Raw genomic sequence first — 12615 nt, 5'->3', positions numbered from 1 at the left:
AACCCAGCAAAGCAAAGCAAATCCGAGCGGAGCAACGATCCGAGGAAGGGCCGAGCGACCCGGGGAGCAGCGGCAGCAGTCCAGGGTCGGTCGGCCGGTGGGTCGGTTGCTTCCTTCCTTCCTTTCTTTCCTCCCAGCTCGTCGCTGTTGCAGGCCAGTGAGTGCGTGCGTGCGTGCGTGCGTGCCTCTTGGTCGCGACACGTCACGTCACTGAAGCGTGCTGCGGTAATGTCCGTCGGAACGTAATGTAACTGTGTGTGTGTGTGTGTGTGTGTGTGTGTGTGTGTGTGTGTGTGTGTGTGTGTGTGTGTGTGTGTGTGTGTGGCCTTGGTCATGAAGGCCCATGCCGGTTGAGGGTGCATTGAAGGATTAAAGCGCTAGTGTGTTTGGTTGCTTGAAGGTTAGCGTGGCCAGCTGACGGTTGTGCTGCAGCGGCTGCAGCTGCTGCCTGGCTCCTGTGGTTCTTTTGCATGCCTTGGTTTGTGTCTCCCTCTGATGGTGGCTGACGAGGGCGAGGACGAGAGAGAGTGAGCGAGTGTTTGTCCCAGCAGCAGCAGTAGCGGTTAAGAGGATTAGATGAGATGAGAGGAGATGAGATTAGAGTAAGGACTGCTACGTCTGTCAGGTGCTTAGCAGCCGATCTCGTTGAGCGGGAGGCGGAGGTGCGAACTGCCCCCCCCCCCCCTGGGGGCGGAGCCATGCAAATGTTTCAGGCCGCGCCGCCACGATCCCGGCGGGCCTCGTCGAGACAGAGGGCGGGCGGGCGGGCAGGCAGGAGACGGAGAGAGGGGAGAGTGTGCGAGCCGGTGGTGCTCGGCTTGGACGCAGGGGTGGTGCGGGCGGTCCTTTCCAGCCGTGGCTGCCGGCGCAGGGCTGCAGTCCGGCGCGGGGATCCGCAGAGGGAGTGCCCTGGGGGTTGGTGGGTGGCGGGCGTGCAGCGGGCGGAAGGGAGGCCCGGGGCCCGCGTGGCAGCTCGCTGCGACTGTGCGGAGCCTGGGTGGCGGGCCCGAGCCGGGCCCGCCGCCCTCTTCGGGTTATCGCTTCTCGGCCTTTTGGCTAAGATCAAGTGTAGTATCTGTTCTTATCAGTTTAATATCTGATACGTCCCCTATCTGGGGACCATATATTAAATGGATTTTTAGAACAGGGAGATGGAAGAAGAGCTTGCTCTGTCCACTCCACGCATTGACCTGGTATTGCAGTACCTCCAGGACCGGTGCACCTCTCTTATCAGTGACCAAAAGCAGAACCCAACCCAACCCAGCAAAGCAAAGCAAATCCGAGCGGAGCAACGATCCGAGGAAGGGCCGAGCGACCCGGGGAGCAGCGGCAGCAGTCCAGGGTCGGTCGGCCGGTGGGTCGGTTGCTTCCTTCCTTCCTTTCTTTCCTCCCAGCTCGTCGCTGTTGCAGGCCAGTGAGTGCGTGCGTGCCTCTTGGTCGCGACACGTCACGTCACTGAAGCGTGCTGCGGTAATGTCCGTCGGAACGTAATGTAACTGTGTGTGTGTGTGTGTGTGTGTGTGTGTGTGTGTGGCCTTGGTCATGAAGGCCCATGCCGGTTGAGGGTGCATTGAAGGATTAAAGCGCTAGTGTGTTTGGTTGCTTGAAGGTTAGCGTGGCCAGCTGACGGTTGTGCTGCAGCGGCTGCAGCTGCTGCCTGGCTCCTGTGGTTCTTTTGCATGCCTTGGTTTGTGTCTCCCTCTGATGGTGGCTGACGAGGGCGAGGACGAGAGAGAGTGAGCGAGTGTTTGTCCCAGCAGCAGCAGTAGCGGTTAAGAGGATTAGATGAGATGAGAGGAGATGAGATTAGAGTAAGGACTGCTACGTCTGTCAGGTGCTTAGCAGCCGATCTCGTTGAGCGGGAGGCGGAGGTGCGAACTGCCCCCCCCCCCCCTGGGGGCGGAGCCATGCAAATGTTTCAGGCCGCGCCGCCACGATCCCGGCGGGCCTCGTCGAGACAGAGGGCGGGCGGGCGGGCAGGCAGGAGACGGAGAGAGGGGAGAGTGTGCGAGCCGGTGGTGCTCGGCTTGGACGCAGGGGTGGTGCGGGCGGTCCTTTCCAGCCGTGGCTGCCGGCGCAGGGCTGCAGTCCGGCGCGGGGATCCGCAGAGGGAGTGCCCTGGGGGTTGGTGGGTGGCGGGCGTGCAGCGGGCGGAAGGGAGGCCCGGGGCCCGCGTGGCAGCTCGCTGCGACTGTGCGGAGCCTGGGTGGCGGGCCCGAGCCGGGCCCGCCGCCCTCTTCGGGTTATCGCTTCTCGGCCTTTTGGCTAAGATCAAGTGTAGTATCTGTTCTTATCAGTTTAATATCTGATACGTCCCCTATCTGGGGACCATATATTAAATGGATTTTTAGAACAGGGAGATGGAAGAAGAGCTTGCTCTGTCCACTCCACGCATTGACCTGGTATTGCAGTACCTCCAGGACCGGTGCACCTCTCTTATCAGTGACCAAAAGCAGAACCCAACCCAACCCAGCAAAGCAAAGCAAATCCGAGCGGAGCAACGATCCGAGGAAGGGCCGAGCGACCCGGGGAGCAGCGGCAGCAGTCCAGGGTCGGTCGGCCGGTGGGTCGGTTGCTTCCTTCCTTCCTTTCTTTCCTCCCAGCTCGTCGCTGTTGCAGGCCAGTGAGTGCGTGCGTGCGTGCGTGCGTGCCTCTTGGTCGCGACACGTCACGTCACTGAAGCGTGCTGCGGTAATGTCCGTCGGAACGTAATGTAACTGTGTGTGTGTGTGTGTGTGTGTGTGTGTGTGTGTGTGTGTGTGTGTGTGTGTGTGTGTGTGTGTGTGTGTGTGTGTGTGTGGCCTTGGTCATGAAGGCCCATGCCGGTTGAGGGTGCATTGAAGGATTAAAGCGCTAGTGTGTTTGGTTGCTTGAAGGTTAGCGTGGCCAGCTGACGGTTGTGCTGCAGCGGCTGCAGCTGCTGCCTGGCTCCTGTGGTTCTTTTGCATGCCTTGGTTTGTGTCTCCCTCTGATGGTGGCTGACGAGGGCGAGGACGAGAGAGAGTGAGCGAGTGTTTGTCCCAGCAGCAGCAGTAGCGGTTAAGAGGATTAGATGAGATGAGAGGAGATGAGATTAGAGTAAGGACTGCTACGTCTGTCAGGTGCTTAGCAGCCGATCTCGTTGAGCGGGAGGCGGAGGTGCGAACTGCCCCCCCCCCCCCTGGGGGCGGAGCCATGCAAATGTTTCAGGCCGCGCCGCCACGATCCCGGCGGGCCTCGTCGAGACAGAGGGCGGGCGGGCGGGCAGGCAGGAGACGGAGAGAGGGGAGAGTGTGCGAGCCGGTGGTGCTCGGCTTGGACGCAGGGGTGGTGCGGGCGGTCCTTTCCAGCCGTGGCTGCCGGCGCAGGGCTGCAGTCCGGCGCGGGGATCCGCAGAGGGAGTGCCCTGGGGGTTGGTGGGTGGCGGGCGTGCAGCGGGCGGAAGGGAGGCCCGGGGCCCGCGTGGCAGCTCGCTGCGACTGTGCGGAGCCTGGGTGGCGGGCCCGAGCCGGGCCCGCCGCCCTCTTCGGGTTATCGCTTCTCGGCCTTTTGGCTAAGATCAAGTGTAGTATCTGTTCTTATCAGTTTAATATCTGATACGTCCCCTATCTGGGGACCATATATTAAATGGATTTTTAGAACAGGGAGATGGAAGAAGAGCTTGCTCTGTCCACTCCACGCATTGACCTGGTATTGCAGTACCTCCAGGACCGGTGCACCTCTCTTATCAGTGACCAAAAGCAGAACCCAACCCAACCCAGCAAAGCAAAGCAAATCCGAGCGGAGCAACGATCCGAGGAAGGGCCGAGCGACCCGGGGAGCAGCGGCAGCAGTCCAGGGTCGGTCGGCCGGTGGGTCGGTTGCTTCCTTCCTTCCTTTCTTTCCTCCCAGCTCGTCGCTGTTGCAGGCCAGTGAGTGCGTGCGTGCCTCTTGGTCGCGACACGTCACGTCACTGAAGCGTGCTGCGGTAATGTCCGTCGGAACGTAATGTAACTGTGTGTGTGTGTGTGTGTGTGTGTGTGTGTGTGTGGCCTTGGTCATGAAGGCCCATGCCGGTTGAGGGTGCATTGAAGGATTAAAGCGCTAGTGTGTTTGGTTGCTTGAAGGTTAGCGTGGCCAGCTGACGGTTGTGCTGCAGCGGCTGCAGCTGCTGCCTGGCTCCTGTGGTTCTTTTGCATGCCTTGGTTTGTGTCTCCCTCTGATGGTGGCTGACGAGGGCGAGGACGAGAGAGAGTGAGCGAGTGTTTGTCCCAGCAGCAGCAGTAGCGGTTAAGAGGATTAGATGAGATGAGAGGAGATGAGATTAGAGTAAGGACTGCTACGTCTGTCAGGTGCTTAGCAGCCGATCTCGTTGAGCGGGAGGCGGAGGTGCGAACTGCCCCCCCCCCCCCTGGGGGCGGAGCCATGCAAATGTTTCAGGCCGCGCCGCCACGATCCCGGCGGGCCTCGTCGAGACAGAGGGCGGGCGGGCGGGCAGGCAGGAGACGGAGAGAGGGGAGAGTGTGCGAGCCGGTGGTGCTCGGCTTGGACGCAGGGGTGGTGCGGGCGGTCCTTTCCAGCCGTGGCTGCCGGCGCAGGGCTGCAGTCCGGCGCGGGGATCCGCAGAGGGAGTGCCCTGGGGGTTGGTGGGTGGCGGGCGTGCAGCGGGCGGAAGGGAGGCCCGGGGCCCGCGTGGCAGCTCGCTGCGACTGTGCGGAGCCTGGGTGGCGGGCCCGAGCCGGGCCCGCCGCCCTCTTCGGGTTATCGCTTCTCGGCCTTTTGGCTAAGATCAAGTGTAGTATCTGTTCTTATCAGTTTAATATCTGATACGTCCCCTATCTGGGGACCATATATTAAATGGATTTTTAGAACAGGGAGATGGAAGAAGAGCTTGCTCTGTCCACTCCACGCATTGACCTGGTATTGCAGTACCTCCAGGACCGGTGCACCTCTCTTATCAGTGACCAAAAGCAGAACCCAACCCAACCCAGCAAAGCAAAGCAAATCCGAGCGGAGCAACGATCCGAGGAAGGGCCGAGCGACCCGGGGAGCAGCGGCAGCAGTCCAGGGTCGGTCGGCCGGTGGGTCGGTTGCTTCCTTCCTTCCTTTCTTTCCTCCCAGCTCGTCGCTGTTGCAGGCCAGTGAGTGCGTGCGTGCCTCTTGGTCGCGACACGTCACGTCACTGAAGCGTGCTGCGGTAATGTCCGTCGGAACGTAATGTAACTGTGTGTGTGTGTGTGTGTGTGTGTGTGTGTGTGTGGCCTTGGTCATGAAGGCCCATGCCGGTTGAGGGTGCATTGAAGGATTAAAGCGCTAGTGTGTTTGGTTGCTTGAAGGTTAGCGTGGCCAGCTGACGGTTGTGCTGCAGCGGCTGCAGCTGCTGCCTGGCTCCTGTGGTTCTTTTGCATGCCTTGGTTTGTGTCTCCCTCTGATGGTGGCTGACGAGGGCGAGGACGAGAGAGAGTGAGCGAGTGTTTGTCCCAGCAGCAGCAGTAGCGGTTAAGAGGATTAGATGAGATGAGAGGAGATGAGATTAGAGTAAGGACTGCTACGTCTGTCAGGTGCTTAGCAGCCGATCTCGTTGAGCGGGAGGCGGAGGTGCGAACTGCCCCCCCCCCCCCTGGGGGCGGAGCCATGCAAATGTTTCAGGCCGCGCCGCCACGATCCCGGCGGGCCTCGTCGAGACAGAGGGCGGGCGGGCGGGCAGGCAGGAGACGGAGAGAGGGGAGAGTGTGCGAGCCGGTGGTGCTCGGCTTGGACGCAGGGGTGGTGCGGGCGGTCCTTTCCAGCCGTGGCTGCCGGCGCAGGGCTGCAGTCCGGCGCGGGGATCCGCAGAGGGAGTGCCCTGGGGGTTGGTGGGTGGCGGGCGTGCAGCGGGCGGAAGGGAGGCCCGGGGCCCGCGTGGCAGCTCGCTGCGACTGTGCGGAGCCTGGGTGGCGGGCCCGAGCCGGGCCCGCCGCCCTCTTCGGGTTATCGCTTCTCGGCCTTTTGGCTAAGATCAAGTGTAGTATCTGTTCTTATCAGTTTAATATCTGATACGTCCCCTATCTGGGGACCATATATTAAATGGATTTTTAGAACAGGGAGATGGAAGAAGAGCTTGCTCTGTCCACTCCACGCATTGACCTGGTATTGCAGTACCTCCAGGACCGGTGCACCTCTCTTATCAGTGACCAAAAGCAGAACCCAACCCAACCCAGCAAAGCAAAGCAAATCCGAGCGGAGCAACGATCCGAGGAAGGGCCGAGCGACCCGGGGAGCAGCGGCAGCAGTCCAGGGTCGGTCGGCCGGTGGGTCGGTTGCTTCCTTCCTTCCTTTCTTTCCTCCCAGCTCGTCGCTGTTGCAGGCCAGTGAGTGCGTGCGTGCGTGCGTGCGTGCCTCTTGGTCGCGACACGTCACGTCACTGAAGCGTGCTGCGGTAATGTCCGTCGGAACGTAATGTAACTGTGTGTGTGTGTGTGTGTGTGTGTGTGTGTGTGTGTGTGTGTGTGTGTGTGTGTGTGTGTGTGTGTGTGTGTGTGTGTGTGGCCTTGGTCATGAAGGCCCATGCCGGTTGAGGGTGCATTGAAGGATTAAAGCGCTAGTGTGTTTGGTTGCTTGAAGGTTAGCGTGGCCAGCTGACGGTTGTGCTGCAGCGGCTGCAGCTGCTGCCTGGCTCCTGTGGTTCTTTTGCATGCCTTGGTTTGTGTCTCCCTCTGATGGTGGCTGACGAGGGCGAGGACGAGAGAGAGTGAGCGAGTGTTTGTCCCAGCAGCAGCAGTAGCGGTTAAGAGGATTAGATGAGATGAGAGGAGATGAGATTAGAGTAAGGACTGCTACGTCTGTCAGGTGCTTAGCAGCCGATCTCGTTGAGCGGGAGGCGGAGGTGCGAACTGCCCCCCCCCCCCCTGGGGGCGGAGCCATGCAAATGTTTCAGGCCGCGCCGCCACGATCCCGGCGGGCCTCGTCGAGACAGAGGGCGGGCGGGCGGGCAGGCAGGAGACGGAGAGAGGGGAGAGTGTGCGAGCCGGTGGTGCTCGGCTTGGACGCAGGGGTGGTGCGGGCGGTCCTTTCCAGCCGTGGCTGCCGGCGCAGGGCTGCAGTCCGGCGCGGGGATCCGCAGAGGGAGTGCCCTGGGGGTTGGTGGGTGGCGGGCGTGCAGCGGGCGGAAGGGAGGCCCGGGGCCCGCGTGGCAGCTCGCTGCGACTGTGCGGAGCCTGGGTGGCGGGCCCGAGCCGGGCCCGCCGCCCTCTTCGGGTTATCGCTTCTCGGCCTTTTGGCTAAGATCAAGTGTAGTATCTGTTCTTATCAGTTTAATATCTGATACGTCCCCTATCTGGGGACCATATATTAAATGGATTTTTAGAACAGGGAGATGGAAGAAGAGCTTGCTCTGTCCACTCCACGCATTGACCTGGTATTGCAGTACCTCCAGGACCGGTGCACCTCTCTTATCAGTGACCAAAAGCAGAACCCAACCCAACCCAGCAAAGCAAAGCAAATCCGAGCGGAGCAACGATCCGAGGAAGGGCCGAGCGACCCGGGGAGCAGCGGCAGCAGTCCAGGGTCGGTCGGCCGGTGGGTCGGTTGCTTCCTTCCTTCCTTTCTTTCCTCCCAGCTCGTCGCTGTTGCAGGCCAGTGAGTGCGTGCGTGCGTGCGTGCGTGCCTCTTGGTCGCGACACGTCACGTCACTGAAGCGTGCTGCGGTAATGTCCGTCGGAACGTAATGTAACTGTGTGTGTGTGTGTGTGTGTGTGTGTGTGTGTGTGTGTGTGTGTGTGTGTGTGTGTGTGTGTGTGTGTGTGTGTGTGTGTGTGTGTGTGGCCTTGGTCATGAAGGCCCATGCCGGTTGAGGGTGCATTGAAGGATTAAAGCGCTAGTGTGTTTGGTTGCTTGAAGGTTAGCGTGGCCAGCTGACGGTTGTGCTGCAGCGGCTGCAGCTGCTGCCTGGCTCCTGTGGTTCTTTTGCATGCCTTGGTTTGTGTCTCCCTCTGATGGTGGCTGACGAGGGCGAGGACGAGAGAGAGTGAGCGAGTGTTTGTCCCAGCAGCAGCAGTAGCGGTTAAGAGGATTAGATGAGATGAGAGGAGATGAGATTAGAGTAAGGACTGCTACGTCTGTCAGGTGCTTAGCAGCCGATCTCGTTGAGCGGGAGGCGGAGGTGCGAACTGCCCCCCCCCCCCCTGGGGGCGGAGCCATGCAAATGTTTCAGGCCGCGCCGCCACGATCCCGGCGGGCCTCGTCGAGACAGAGGGCGGGCGGGCGGGCAGGCAGGAGACGGAGAGAGGGGAGAGTGTGCGAGCCGGTGGTGCTCGGCTTGGACGCAGGGGTGGTGCGGGCGGTCCTTTCCAGCCGTGGCTGCCGGCGCAGGGCTGCAGTCCGGCGCGGGGATCCGCAGAGGGAGTGCCCTGGGGGTTGGTGGGTGGCGGGCGTGCAGCGGGCGGAAGGGAGGCCCGGGGCCCGCGTGGCAGCTCGCTGCGACTGTGCGGAGCCTGGGTGGCGGGCCCGAGCCGGGCCCGCCGCCCTCTTCGGGTTATCGCTTCTCGGCCTTTTGGCTAAGATCAAGTGTAGTATCTGTTCTTATCAGTTTAATATCTGATACGTCCCCTATCTGGGGACCATATATTAAATGGATTTTTAGAACAGGGAGATGGAAGAAGAGCTTGCTCTGTCCACTCCACGCATTGACCTGGTATTGCAGTACCTCCAGGACCGGTGCACCTCTCTTATCAGTGACCAAAAGCAGAACCCAACCCAACCCAGCAAAGCAAAGCAAATCCGAGCGGAGCAACGATCCGAGGAAGGGCCGAGCGACCCGGGGAGCAGCGGCAGCAGTCCAGGGTCGGTCGGCCGGTGGGTCGGTTGCTTCCTTCCTTCCTTTCTTTCCTCCCAGCTCGTCGCTGTTGCAGGCCAGTGAGTGCGTGCGTGCCTCTTGGTCGCGACACGTCACGTCACTGAAGCGTGCTGCGGTAATGTCCGTCGGAACGTAATGTAACTGTGTGTGTGTGTGTGTGTGTGTGTGTGTGTGTGTGGCCTTGGTCATGAAGGCCCATGCCGGTTGAGGGTGCATTGAAGGATTAAAGCGCTAGTGTGTTTGGTTGCTTGAAGGTTAGCGTGGCCAGCTGACGGTTGTGCTGCAGCGGCTGCAGCTGCTGCCTGGCTCCTGTGGTTCTTTTGCATGCCTTGGTTTGTGTCTCCCTCTGATGGTGGCTGACGAGGGCGAGGACGAGAGAGAGTGAGCGAGTGTTTGTCCCAGCAGCAGCAGTAGCGGTTAAGAGGATTAGATGAGATGAGAGGAGATGAGATTAGAGTAAGGACTGCTACGTCTGTCAGGTGCTTAGCAGCCGATCTCGTTGAGCGGGAGGCGGAGGTGCGAACTGCCCCCCCCCCCCCTGGGGGCGGAGCCATGCAAATGTTTCAGGCCGCGCCGCCACGATCCCGGCGGGCCTCGTCGAGACAGAGGGCGGGCGGGCGGGCAGGCAGGAGACGGAGAGAGGGGAGAGTGTGCGAGCCGGTGGTGCTCGGCTTGGACGCAGGGGTGGTGCGGGCGGTCCTTTCCAGCCGTGGCTGCCGGCGCAGGGCTGCAGTCCGGCGCGGGGATCCGCAGAGGGAGTGCCCTGGGGGTTGGTGGGTGGCGGGCGTGCAGCGGGCGGAAGGGAGGCCCGGGGCCCGCGTGGCAGCTCGCTGCGACTGTGCGGAGCCTGGGTGGCGGGCCCGAGCCGGGCCCGCCGCCCTCTTCGGGTTATCGCTTCTCGGCCTTTTGGCTAAGATCAAGTGTACTTGTACAGGAGATCTTAGCCAGAGGTCCTAGTGTCAGCGGAGTACGGCCCTCGGCCTCCCGGCATCGGCCCCTTCATTGGGGTCTTAAGCCGGGTGCTGCTATAGGGGGTCCCGTCAGAGCTGGCACTGGGAACGTGGAGCGATCGGCGTGATGGCGATACCGAACTTTCCGAATACGGTGCGCATGTGTATTGAGGATGAAGAACGTCGGAGGAGGATTTCGCTGGAGGAAGTTCAGGTGAAAATCGTGGAAGGTCTGTTGCAGATGCCAAGAGGGGAGATTTTTTGCCTTCAGGATTTTGGGTTCCGTGGTTTCTTTGACATTACTTTCAAATCGGTGTGGGGAGCACGGAATTTGATGGAGCGGAGTCTTACCCATGCTGATCATGTTTTGTTACGTGGCATTGTTTTTCGTCCCTCGGTTGCGGTGCGGAAAGTATGTATTACGGTGCATATATACAATCCCTTTGTGCCAGATGATGCGATCTGTGCGTTTTTGAGCCAATATGCGTCCAAAGTGGAAGAACCGGAGTATATGCGGAATCCTTTTGGCGTGTATAATGGTAGGAGAAGGTTTTGGGTTACCTTAAAACCCGACGAGAAGGGATATGGAGGGATGATGCATCCACCGCAGAACTTCTCTATTGGGGGGAATCAGGGATATCTTTTTTATCCCAACTGTCCTACCTTTTGTCGGAAGTGTTTTAAGTTTGGGCACACTAGTGAGCACTGCGTCGAAGATCAGAAGGTTTGCCGTAATTGCAGGCAGAAGGGACATATGGCCTTTGAGTGTCCAAACCCCAGGAAATGTGATCTCTGTGGAGATGTGGGGCATGGGGCGTGGTCATGTCCCGTGTTGAGAGAGCAGCGGAAGAAAGCTGCGGAAAGGCAGGAGGAGGAGGAGAGGAGGATAGAGGCTGAGCGGTCTGCGCATGTGGATCGGTTGGTGGAGCAATTTTCTCTTGCATCTGGAGCGTCTGTCAAACCGCCGCCGGAAGATCGGCCTGCGGTTTCTGTGGCGTCGGAGCGAGTAATTGAAGATGTGGCTGTGAGTCCGGTACAAAGTGCCGCTGTGGATCCAGAGATGGAAATTACGCCTCAACAGGAAGATCTCCTGTTGGAGGTAATTAAGGATCCTCTGCTTATCGGTGCAGATCTGCCAGATATTGGTGGTTTGGAGCAGGAACCAGGGCAGGCGGGAGTCAGGTTTGTAGAAGACGTGATGATAGATGCAGGAGAGGGTTGTAGTGCTGAAAAAAGAGTTCGGGAGTGTGAGAGTGGGTCCTCACCGGATTCCCCCCGGTTAGATGTGTTATCAGAAAGCGAAGGAAGCTGTTCTCCGCTCTCTGTATGTTCTGAAGATCCAGGAGGTGTTTTCAGCCGAAGAGTGGCAGATCCTATGAGGAGTTATTCCGAGGTTGTGGAGGAGACTTTGACTAAAAAGTTTCGATCGGGGACATGAGGGGTGTAGTATGAAGAGTGCTGATGAGTATTAAATTATGAGGTCTCTTTGTATTGCATCCCTCAATGTAAGAAGCATTAAGGGTGCTGCACGGCGTGTAGTGGTCTTTGAGGCTCTTAAGGGGCAAAGAGCAGATATTTTTTGTCTGCAAGAATGTAATTTGGCAGGACCATTGCAGAGTCAGCCTTGGACTTTGGGTCCTTCTGTTTTTTCGTTTGGGGTTAGGCGGAATTGTGGGGTGGCGGTGTTGTTTCGTAGTTTTGATTTTCAGGTGGTTAGGGTGGTGGAAATAGAATATGGGAGGGCGTTAGTGGTTTTCTTTAGATATGGGGGGGTTGGGTTCAAATTAATTAATGTGTATGCTCCTGTAGATAGGAAAGAAAGGATAACGCTATTGCAGCACGTGAAATTATGGTTACCAGGGAGAGAGTGTGTGTTTTTGGTGGGTGACTTTAATTGTGTGCTTAAGAATGAGGATAGAGTGGGTGGGAGGAAAGGTGCGAATTTGGATGGGTCTAGTAGGGAGTTGGGGCAGATGGTGGAAGATTTTGGATTGTTAGATTCAGTTATGTTACATAAATCGTCAGAGAAGTTTTTTTCTTTCTTTAGTGAGGATGGGAGTGTGTGTTCCAGGATTGATTTTATTTTCTTTTCTAAAAATATGAGTGGGAGGGAGATGATAGGTGTGCGTTTGCCTTTTACGGATCATGTTTGTGTGTTATGTACAGTGGAGTTTGTAGAGGAAGTTATAATGGGTCGTGGTCAATGGAAGTTGAATGTGTCTTTGATGGATGATGGATGGGTGGTGAAGTGTTTTGAAAGATTCTTCCTGGGGCTGCGGAGAAAGAAACGGTGTTTTATGTCAATCAGTAGGTGGTGGGAGTTTGTTAAGGTGCAAGTGCGGATGTTTTTTGTGAGAATAGGGAAAGTTAGAGCTAGGAATGAAAGGAAAGAATTGATGATGTGGCAGAAACGTTTGGAGTATTTGAGGAAATTGAGGGTGCTTGGGTTGGATGTGAAGAATGATTTGATTGAGGCAAGGCAGCAGGTGAGTCAGTATATGGAAAAGAAAGGTAAGAAGATAATGTTTCGAGCTAGGGTGAAAGTGTTAGAGGAAGATGAGAAGTGTACGAGGTTTTTTTTCAAGAAAGTATTTGGTGGTAAGAGTCTGATGGAGAGTGTGTTGAATAAGGATGGAGTAGCTGTGGAAGGAGTAGGGGTTTTGGATGTTGTATTAGAGTTCTATAGGGATTTGTATGTTGAGAAAACAAGAGATTGGAGGGTGGAAAGGGAGATTTTGGAGGGTGTGGAAGCGGTAGTGGATAGTGTGGATGCAGAGGATTTGGTGAAAGATGTGACGAAAGAGGAGCTAGAAAAGGTACTGAAAAGCATGGCTAAAGGTAAGACGCCAGGATGTGATGGGTTGCCTGTGGAAT

General features: G+C 58.0%; 7 non-coding genes across 7 annotated transcripts; all 7 read left to right on the top strand.

Annotated features, from left to right (window-relative positions):
- Nucleotides 1-1036: 1036 nt before the first annotated feature.
- On the top strand, nt 1037-1227 carry LOC149278588 (U2 spliceosomal RNA). The gene has a single exon (XR_016278648.1). It is a non-coding gene; the product is annotated as a U2 spliceosomal RNA (small nuclear RNA).
- A 1018-nt stretch (nt 1228-2245) lies between these two features.
- On the top strand, nt 2246-2436 carry LOC149278587 (U2 spliceosomal RNA). Its single transcript, XR_016278647.1, has one exon. It is a non-coding gene; the product is annotated as a U2 spliceosomal RNA (small nuclear RNA).
- A 1076-nt stretch (nt 2437-3512) lies between these two features.
- Nucleotides 3513-3703, top strand: LOC149278586 (U2 spliceosomal RNA). Its single transcript, XR_016278645.1, has one exon. It is a non-coding gene; the product is annotated as a U2 spliceosomal RNA (small nuclear RNA).
- Nucleotides 3704-4721: 1018 nt separating this feature from the next.
- Nucleotides 4722-4912, top strand: LOC149278585 (U2 spliceosomal RNA). The gene has a single exon (XR_016278644.1). It is a non-coding gene; the product is annotated as a U2 spliceosomal RNA (small nuclear RNA).
- A 1018-nt stretch (nt 4913-5930) lies between these two features.
- Nucleotides 5931-6121, top strand: LOC149278584 (U2 spliceosomal RNA). Its single transcript, XR_016278643.1, has one exon. It is a non-coding gene; the product is annotated as a U2 spliceosomal RNA (small nuclear RNA).
- A 1076-nt stretch (nt 6122-7197) lies between these two features.
- On the top strand, nt 7198-7388 carry LOC149278583 (U2 spliceosomal RNA). Its single transcript, XR_016278642.1, has one exon. It is a non-coding gene; the product is annotated as a U2 spliceosomal RNA (small nuclear RNA).
- A 1084-nt stretch (nt 7389-8472) lies between these two features.
- On the top strand, nt 8473-8663 carry LOC149278582 (U2 spliceosomal RNA). The gene has a single exon (XR_016278641.1). It is a non-coding gene; the product is annotated as a U2 spliceosomal RNA (small nuclear RNA).
- The last annotated feature ends 3952 nt before the right edge of the window (nt 8664-12615 follow it).

This window comes from Sceloporus occidentalis, unplaced genomic scaffold, assembly GCF_023333645.1.
Source record: "Sceloporus occidentalis isolate IW3139 unplaced genomic scaffold, rSceOcc1.0.p SCAF_188, whole genome shotgun sequence".
NCBI classification, from domain to species: Eukaryota; Metazoa; Chordata; class Lepidosauria; order Squamata; family Phrynosomatidae; genus Sceloporus; species Sceloporus occidentalis.
The sequence above is the reverse complement of the archived record's forward strand: the minus strand, read 5'-3'. Positions and strand labels throughout refer to the sequence as shown.